Here is a 10,201-nt window from a genome sequence, read left to right as displayed (position 1 = left end):
ATTATCAACCCATTTAGAGCAGAAAGAATCTATGAATACTAGTTATCATTTCAGTGCCTGGACTCATTACTATGGTTCAGTTATCTGATCAATAAAGACAGGCTTATTGACCAAGGAATTTATCATCTTCATCTCAGAATTCAGATGCCATAGCTTAAGCACGTGCCGCGTCACTTTCTTCCTTGCATTATTTGAATACAAGTTTATTAAGAAAGCAATGATGTCACATTTTGCTTCATATCTTGAACATCTATCACAGTTTCTCAGAAAATGTTCATTAAATTTTTAATAGATTCTTTAAAAATTAATTTAAAATTTAGTTACATATAAATGAAAAAAAATTAAATCTATAGTTTCAATGCATCTAATTTACAAGCAGTATCCCTAGTGAAAGAAAAGCATCTCTATAGATTAAAAAACATATTAGAGTTGAAGTCACTATTTACTGCAGACAATGAAGTAGAAATGCTTATTTTCCTAAAATAAATTCCTTTTTTGTTGATAATTTTTATATTTCCTTTTACTGGAAGAACTTCCAGTATCCTATCAATATGAAATCTACTGTAATTGCAAAGTTACAGTTAATACTCAATCCATCTGTTAAAACATGAGAGCTGACCAAATGCCTTCTAAGGTACTGGTTAGCTCTGAAATTCTTTATACTATTGCCCCATAATTTCCACTGTCTGTTTATGTACAGCTGCACTAAAATATGAGCTCTAAGAAGGCAGGGCCTTTTCCAACTGTTACCTGCTGTATCTCCTTGCCCAGCAGAGCTCACATCCTAATAAACACTTGTTGAACGAATGAGCGCATCACTTAACAAGACTGCTTGTCTCTCTCCCGCAGAGGTTTATAGACTATGAACATTCTACTGATGCTTTTTTGGTAGAGCCCCTCCCGCGGGCCACTGTGCTAGGCCCTAGGCCTCTTTTAAGCTTCTCACAATCTATGTGGAGAGGCCTGTCGACACCATAAATTAAATGTGAACATAGCTGTAAGAGCCGTTAAAAATAAGATAATATGGGAATGATAATTCTAAAGGATTAGAAGAATCAATTAATTTGGCCTCTATGAATTTTACTAAATGGAGAGCGGGAGGCTTTTCCTTTCCTCCCCGCCCCTCCCCCCTCCTCCTTCTTAGCACAAATGTAATATATATATATTTTTTATAGAATATAATTCTCACAGTACCAAGGAATAGGAAGTATGAAAATGGGTACACTTCCAGTGTTTTTCTCCTTCTCAGTCATTCATTCATAAAAGACAAATCTTGGGAATTTCCTGGTGGTCCAGTGGTTAGGACTCAGTGCTTTCACTGCCGGGGCCCCGGGGTTCAATCCCTGTTCAGGGAACTAAGACCCACAAGAAGCGGGCGTGGCCCCAAAACAAACAAACAAAAAACCTAATCTTATCAAATTTGAAGGTATCATGCCATTACTTTTCAAGTTTATAATAGAAGTTTGCCCACAGGCAGCTCTCTGGAATAAGCTTTGATAGGGAAAAAAAAAAAATCTAAAGGTGGATCTGAATCCAGATGCAAGATGGTTAGATTTCTCTTCTCTTAAATGTTAATCATCTCTGAAAATGGAATAACTTCCTCTTTCCATTTACTAGTGCCTGAATGCCCACAGTAGAAAAGATGGTGAAGACGTGGAGAAAGGACGAGAGGAAGAGGCTGAAAGTTTTCATGGAAATAGAGTATCTTAAATGCTATTTTTGTCAATAAAAATATCTTCATTACATTTATTATGTTAGTAGCTTAAAATATATAAACCTATGATATATAGTTAGCTTATTAGGGCAATTTCTCCCCTAAGCTGTTATTCTAATGAAAAAGGAAACCACATGATCATATTTGAGTTCCAGAAAGAAGCCTGTTTTGCCAAATTTGAAACAAAGATATAATGTAAATATTTGTCTTAGGGAAATGATTTTAACTTTTTGTACTTTTAATCTGTCAGAGAGGGGGTGAAATCTGACATGTGGAGGGAACGCAGGTTCCAGAGTAAGAGAAAAAATAGGCAAAGATAACTATACAATCATTAAACAATTATTTCAATTAAAAAAATTTATTTAATTTATTTTTGGCTGCATTGGGTCTTTGTTGCTGCGCGCGGGCTTTCTCCAGTTGTGGCGAGCGGGGTCTACTCTTCGTTGTGGTGCACGGGCTTCTCATTGTGGTGGCTTCTCTTGTTGCAGAGCACGGGCTCTAGGCACGTGGGCTTCAGTAGTTGTGGCCTGCAGGCTCAGTAGTTGTGGCTCGTGGGCTCAGTAGTTGTGGCTCGCAGGCTCAGTAGTTGTGGTACACGAGCTTAGTTGCTCCGCGGCATGTGGGATCTTCCCGGACCAGGGCTCGAATCCGTGTCCCCTGCATTGGCAGGCGGATTCTTAACCACTGCGCCACCAGGGAAGCCCTTCAATTGTTTAGGACGAAGCAATTAAAGTTATGTCATCACTTCAAAATAGTTGTTTCATCTATTTAAGTGTATATAGTAATAAACTATCGATTTCATCAACATTTTAGACCCAACGTTTATCATATGAGATAAAAACATATGAACATAAATACAGCAATCTCTCAAATCTTTAAATAAATGAAATTTTCTCTTTAACATGGCTGGCCCTTGTCCTTTTTTTTTTCTTATTCTTATTTTCACTGAATCTCTATGAATTTACTTATTAATAAAATGGATATTATACATCACTTTGAAAACCATCTGGCCAATTTAATATTACATAGTATACAATTAGAGTCTTAGGCAAATGCAACAAGATAAGTAACCTTAAGACTTCTCAATTTAGGTGATCAAAGGGGCTATCTGCATAGCTTCTTTGAGTATAAAGACTTTTAAGCCAACAGAAAAGAGAAAAAGAGTTGATGTAGGAATCAGTAGTCCATTATCAGATAAGTTATTTTCAAGTAAACCCTGAGAAAGTGAGAAATAAGGCCTGAAATAGTCATTTAAATGTCTTTGGTATTAGGTATTGTCAGACAGAATACATTTTATGTATTGTTAGATAGAATAAAAGGGATCTATATATAAAAGCAGGGTAACACAAATAGATGTATATTATGGTTTAATATTATTAGAGATTAAATTTCCAATTAAAAGTCATTTCTAATTGAATATAGTCTGCACAAACAGGTTTCATTCTTAATGTTCAATAGAGCAGAAATTTTGGAAGTATCCACTCAAAGAATAGGGTCGAGTGACTTGGGGAAAGTATAATTTTATTTTTAATTGCACATACAATTCCTTTATTACTTAGATTTCAATGGTTACTGAATTTGAGAAGCTAAAAGCAACTTTTCTGCTTTTCAGTGTTTTGCTGTGAATAGTTCCAGTGGAGGGAGGTGGTTAGACACAGCAAGGTATGTGTTTTTACATTTGTTGCTTGGTCTCAGAAGAATTGAATTCTTTGCTGTTCCAGGTTCCAGGTTTTTAAAGACTCTTACTATAAAATAACTTTAAATAAATTTTGTCGTAGTTTTTTTGTTGTTGTTTGTTTTTAACATATTAAGAAGTTTCAGAAAATACAGTATAGCTTTGAAATGCTGGGAAACTAATGGAGTCTGCAGATCAATGTGGCATTCTGGGTGGGTAGTTCAGAGGGAAAAAAAATACAGAAGAGTCACTAAAGGCTCAGGCCCACAGAAGCAGCGGTGGTGCCCGATTCCAGGTGATTTTCCCACGTGGGAAGGGTTGCTTGAGCAGTCTTTCCGTGCACACCCATCATCACGAATAGCATCTTTGACTGTGAAAAATATCAACAAAACAACTTCATATTGTGGCTCAAAGGATTGAGAAAGGCCCATAAAGGAAGAAACACTGGGGAAGGTCCATGAACAATGAGTACACTTTCCTTACTAGGAGATGATTTATAGCCACTGGGAATACCAGGAATGGAGTATTTTCACCAAAGCAAGCCTGTTTTCCACCCAGTTTCATATGTATGTACTTTAGAAAAAAGATGTACTGAAAAAGTCTATTTTCAAACGTTCAGCACTGATCAGAATCGCCCAGAGGACTTGTTAAATTGGGTTTGGGCCCCCTGGATTTACACTTCCGGTGAGTTCCCTTATGATTTGATGCCTCTGGGCCCAGACTGAGGCAGGAAGTAGACTGGCCCCCGGGGCAAATGGTTGCAGTTCGTTCCATGTGGACTGATACTCAGGTACTCCGAGGAGAATAACAGGACAATTGAGAGAGGAGGCTGGGCCCTGTCCAGATAGAAGATAAGAGACCACATCTTCCTCATTCTCCAAGTCAGGAGACCTCCCCGACTACACATGCCCAGAAAGGCTCCTTGGAGGTCAAAAGGGGAGTGATGCTAAGTGGCCCATAGGCCCCTTCAGTAGAATCCACCTTGGCTAAGAGATGTGCACGCACACGTGGGGAAATCCTGAGATAAACCAAATACGGACTCAGATCAGGCAAATCAAAATGATTGGCCAAAGGAAACCAGGAAGAAATGCCCCATAAGAGTGATTCACTGATTCACGAGGGCACGACTCTCTCTCTGAGTCTGCCCGTGTGTCTCTCCACACGTACTGTACTTTTTTTTCTCCTAATAAATACTTTACTTGTTTCACTACTTTCCGTCTTTGTGGGAATTCTTTTTCTGCAAAGCTGTAGGGCCAGGGCCTTGTCACTGACCTTTGGTCTAGTGGCTAGCATTCGGTGCTCTCACTGCTGTGACCTGACCTCAGTCACTGGCCGGGAACTGAAATCCTGCTTCAAGCTGCTGCAGGCTGAGGCCACCCGAGACCACATTTTGAGAACCACTGACTTAAAGTCTGTTTCACTTTTCTTCTAGAGGATAAGCTACTTTTATGTTGTCATAGAGAAATCCTGAATTTTGACTTTAATGTTTCTCAGTAATCTTAAGTGATCACAGTGGGACGCAACACCAAGGAGACACCTTGGAATAAAACAAAGTGCTAATGGCTATAAACAAAGGTTGTCACGAAGTTAAAAGATTCCCTTTCATCTGTCAGCTCTGAGACTGCTTTGTATTTCCTCGATTTGTAAATTACATAGATATCACTCCTCTGGAATGTAGGGTCTGAAGTTTTCTCCTTCATTTCCAAATTCTAGTCCTACTCTAGAAACATGACCATCTTCCCAAAAAGCCAAATTTATGTTTCTTAAAATCAGTAAGGAAATGCCGTTGTGTGGCTCTTGTTTTTCAAACAGAAAAGTAAGTACAGTGAAACTAATTCTCTTTTATTAGAGAGGAGATATTTATTTTTTTGTTGGGCGGGGAAGGAGGCGATGGACTTGTAACTGTACTGAAAATAGTACGAGGAAATTTAGTTGCAGAACAAAACAGTTCCATATTTAGTAGGATTTAGTCCTGGATTTTCCCCAGACATTGCAGGTCAAATGAAAGATACAAAGAAATTCTTTCAGGCCTCAGACCAGACTTGGCACTCACTATAAATCATAACCAAGGCCCATTATGCAACAGAGGTGTTTGCAAATAACTAGGTGATTTAAGGTTAATCTGGGCAACACACGAAGACCTCCAATCCTGAGGCTGAAGAGAACATGCAACAACTCTTGCCATGACTTTGGGAAATGTGAACTCCAGGATGGTGACAGTAGTTTGTATTCTGAATTTGGTTTAGTTTAATAAGCATTTGCCGAATGCCCTGCCAACTACACACTGGCATTCGCCATCTACCTTTACAAGGATTAAATCATGAGCCGCTGCAGCTGCTGACCTTCAGCACCCCCTGAAAGGAGCTCAGGTTGGAGATCAGGAATGAGGCGCTCTGTGCTCCGGGAAAAACTGGCGGAACAGGCTTTCAGACAGTCAGATAGTCTCAGAAGATTTCATGAGCCCAATTCTTGCATCTCCTCACACCTAGAAAAGCACTAAAAGCATAAGCAGTGACATCTGCTCCTCGTGACTAGCGGCAAACCTCTGCCAAAACGTGTGTGCACCCAATGCACTAAAAACCTGTATAACACTGACCGTCCCCTACCTCCTCGGGGCAGCTTCTCAGGGCTATCTGAAAAGCTGTCTCCCGGGCTAGAGTCCTGATCTTCCCGCAAATAAAACTTAACTCACAACTCTCACTTTGTGCGTTTTTTTTTCAGTCGACAGCCTCTGCGTGCAAGTAACAGAGCATTTCCGATATTACAAGGCTCCTGCCTACACAGGATTCTGTATTCATGAAGTATGCACTCTGGCTATCTCCTGCTTAATATTAAAACTGAAGCAACCTGGTGTGAAGAATTAAGTTACTGCAGCAAGTGTTACTTTCCCGTTGCCAGGACCACACTCGCTGCAAAACTGGACCAAGAGCTCTAGGAATAAATTGTCTTGTGGGCATCTACATTAATCAAAGTCTAAACAAATCTCTAAATAATTCTGGATGACGGGATAATTTAAAATTATATCAGCCATTCAACAACTGCAGAGGACCAGTCTTGCAGGAGACCCTGTACTGGGTGCTGGAGAGCAGCAGGGAACACCATAGGCCTGCGCCCAGACTTTGTGGATTACACATCAGTAGGAAGGCACACACTCACCAGAAGTAAATTATGCACGAGAAGTGCTAAATGCAGGCGTAATCAGAAATGGTCTCAGGGTGGAGAACCCCAGGAAGACACTGAGCTGTCGGCCGATTTGCTGTTGAATCACTCACCCACAAGAACAGCACTTGGTCCCGTTTGCTAACTACATCCTTACTGGTAGTCTTACTAAAAATGACATGTGGTCAAGTTTAATGCAGTTGCGGAAGAAGAAAAAAAAAGTCTAGAACTCTGAAACATTCCTATTGCAGAATGGGGAAAGTAAAGAAAATGCATAAAGAAATGAAGGGGAGAAAAGAGGTGTGGCAGGTGATTCATGATTTCAGCTATTTTCCTAACTTGACCATTTTTACTTATTTAGCTTATAGTAGGAGACTATTCGGGTGCAGAAATTCCTGCTTGGGAATTTCAGAAAGCGAACCCTTTAAGACTGTTCCGTGACCCCATCACGGTGAGTACACAGTTAGGGCCCGGGACCAGGAATGCAGGAGTCAAGGACACCGCAGACAGAAAGACTGCAGGAGCGGAGCGGCCGCCGGACCTGCATTTACACTCCATTCACTGCAAACACAGTTGCTGAACTGAACGCCGACCAGCTCTTAGCAACTCTGCTCCGTCTGCGAGCTCCTCCCTAGGGCTCTGACCTCGCCTGCAGGGTTTCCGCCAACAGTATCTGATTTAAACGCTTCTGCACACAGATAGCCACGGTGGGAAGCAGCACGGCATTCAGGGCGCTCTAACTGTTCACCCGCGGAGGCAGCCCGCGGACATGGTCCGCACGTCTGCAAGGCCGGCAGCCGCGGGCAGACCCCTCCCGCCAGGCAGCCCTCGGCCTCGCCTCCTCTCCCGGCGCCGCCCGAGGGGGTGGAAGCCGCCTGCCGTGGCGGACAGACAAGCGCCCACACGCCGCCGGGAACCGCTGAGCAGCACCAGCTCACTCGCCGGCCCAAGCTCCGGAAACAGCCGCCCCACGCGGGGAGGCGGGGGGGGGAGGGCGGTGGCGGCGGCGGCGGCTACGCGGCGGCTGCTCTCGCGGGATCTCTCTCTGCCTCCATGTTTTCGGGCTCCGTAGAGATCTCGCGTGGTTTGGGCTAGGGGCGGGGCGAGTCGAGGGGCGGAGTCGGATGGGGCGTCCCCGGGCCTTGTTGATTTCAGCGTCCTCGCGGCGGCCCTCGCGCCCGCGGCCGTCCGCGCATGCCCGGTCCCCGCCGGCTCGGAGGCCGCGGCGCTCGGGCTTCCCCAACCAGCGTCCGGGCTCCGCCCCTCCCCCCGGCGGCGGCGGCGGCGGCGGACGTGTTGTTTTGGCGGCGGCGCCGGCTGCCGCGGAGCCCGCCGAGTCCCAGCGCCTCACCTGCGCCCGCTGCGGCGGGCCCACCGACCGCCTCGCCACAGGTAAGGCAGTCGCCTCGGGCTGGGGGCGGGGTCGGGGGCCAAGGGGCCGGTAGGGCCGAAGGGGGCCGAGGGATTGAGGGAGTCAGGGGGTGGTCGGGGGCCGGGAGGGAGGGAGGTCTGGGCCGGGCGGCCGAGGGTTCGGGGGAGGCTGGGCCCGGGGTTGGAGGCGGGTCTGGGGCCTGGAGGTCGGAAGGGCCGCGGGGCCGGGGTCGGAGGCCGGGAGGTCGGAAGGGCCGAGGGGCCGGAGGTCGGGGCCGGCGGCTGAGGGTTCGAGGGGGCCTGGGTGCTGAAGGGAGGCTGGCGGCCGCGGGGTCCAAGGAGGTGGAAGGGCCGGGGGGCCGGGCCCGGGCCCCGCCGCCGCGACTTTGTTGTTGTCGGCTTCGGAGGAGGCGGACCTGCCCGCGGCGCCTCGCGCGGCTTCGGCGCTGCGGCTGGCGGGGCTCTCGGGGGCTGGAGCGGCGCCGCCTTTTCTCGTTTTCGGGTCTTGGTTGGGCGGTTACTGCTGTAGAGTGCGGGCTCGTCCACCGCCGGAGTAGAGGGGACCCAGGCGTGGAACCACACGGGGAGAAATTTTGCGAATCCAATTATTTTTTTGTTTGTTACCCGCTTCCAGAACTGTGTTTCCATCTGTCCTCTTCTTAAAATTTAGAGATCCTAACTGTGTTTTTTAAATTACACATTGGCATCCTTTGGGTACGGAGGAGGAAGTACGGTCTTCCCGATAGTTTTTGCTCTTAGTTTGTTATGTATCATTGTTGCAGAAGTACTATGTGCTCTTTAAGGAAACACAGCGCAGCCGCACAGTGACGAAGTGTGTCCTCCCGCCGCGCCGGCCTCCCACCCATCTCCCCCCCCACCCCCCGCTTACTGCCCAGGGGAACCAGTCTGCGAGTGTGGTGTTTAGCCATTAAGGATTTGTCTGTGCGTGTAATAAATACGGTTTAAAAACACAGTTGTCACGTTATTGTAAATCGACTATACTTCAATAAAACAAAAAGAATAAAATTGGGATCATATATAGTATATAGTTCTTATTGGCCAGTTCTACTCATGGTTGTTTCTCCATTTTATGACATACCTCATTCTTTTAAAAACATACAGAGCTCTGTTTTAATCGATGAACATTGTCGTCCATAGTTGTATAATCATTTAGCTTTTAGTTAGCTTTTAATAAGGTCTACAAACTAATGTTTTGAAACGTAATGTGGTAGAACTTTCAGAATGTCTGCCAGTTGGGGATAGTTACATATTAGGAAGTTGAGTAATATGTTTACATAGAGCTTAATGGTAGCTTTCAGGAGGCCTGGGTGACTTCATAATGCAGGTTACTAAAATACTTCATTTTTTGTTTTTTTAAGTGCATTTTTCAGAGTAAACTTAAATTCCATATGCTCAGTTGAAAACAGATTCAGTCTCTCAAATGTGAACTGGCCCCTGTGTGACGAAGAGGTAAAGGTAGGAGGCCAGTGGCCCGCAGGTTTGTGTCTCAGGCAGGTAAACGGTAGGGAGTAAGCTGTTAAGTGGAGGGATGAGAGCAGCTGCTTACTATTCAAGAGCACGGGGAACTAGGGGCTCTCTGCTACACTTGATATTTCTGCGTGCAGAACTGGAGGCTTCGTTGATCGAATCACCGCCTTGTATCTATTAAAAATGTGCTGTGCGTTCATCTTGGTGCTGGCTTCCAGGGAAAACAACTGAGTAAGGTCATCACAGAGAACCATCTGGTTCTCAACATGTATAGCCTGAAATCTGAGGCCCAGTCGTGTAGCATTTTATTATTCGGGAAACTGTTTAGAAGGAATAAAAAACATCCGTGGCCTTTTTAGTTATCCTTGCTGGTAGTGGAATGCGCTTTCTTATGTATTTCTCACAACATAGGTGGCAGTCTCTCCACTATATGAATTTTTAAATAGAGGCTCTGAGAGGTTAAACTGGTGAAGACCCCGCTGCCTTTTCAGTGGTGCTGACTGCATTAGACTCAGGCATGCTTCATGCTTCAGACCTGCATCCAAGAACCTGTTTTTTGCTCTTCTGTGCTGCCCCCCATTAATGAAAATTACCTCACAAAATTACCGAACTTAGAGTTTCCTTCTCTTTTTTGGCTTGGAAACGTTCCTTACAAATAGAGACATAAATATAATTGTATGTATTGAAAAATAATCTAAAGGATAATTAGTGTGAAACTCTAACAATATCTATTTATTTTTATTAATTTTTATTTTTGGCTGCTTTGGGTCTTTGTTGCTGTGCGCAGGCTTTCT

The 10,201-nt window shown here is 44.8% G+C and overlaps 1 protein-coding gene across 4 annotated transcripts in view; it reads left to right on the top strand.

The window, feature by feature from the left end:
• Positions 1-7,735: 7,735 nt before the first annotated feature.
• PCMTD1 (protein-L-isoaspartate (D-aspartate) O-methyltransferase domain containing 1) overlaps positions 7,736-10,201 on the top strand; it is a 60,703-nt gene continuing 58,237 nt past the window's right edge. Inside the window, exon 1 of one of the 4 annotated variants that reach the window (XM_030859785.3) lies at positions 7,736-7,940. The gene's annotated coding sequence lies outside the window, so the exon portion shown is untranslated. The remainder of the gene's footprint in view (positions 7,941-10,201) is intronic. The other 3 variants (XM_030859780.3, XM_030859778.2, XM_060287599.1) reach the window with 3 other exon arrangements.

The sequence above is a fragment of the Globicephala melas genome, chromosome 17, assembly GCF_963455315.2.
Source record: "Globicephala melas chromosome 17, mGloMel1.2, whole genome shotgun sequence".
NCBI lineage: Eukaryota > Metazoa > Chordata > Mammalia > Artiodactyla > Delphinidae > Globicephala > Globicephala melas.
The sequence above is the reverse complement of the archived record's forward strand: the minus strand, read 5'-3'. Positions and strand labels throughout refer to the sequence as shown.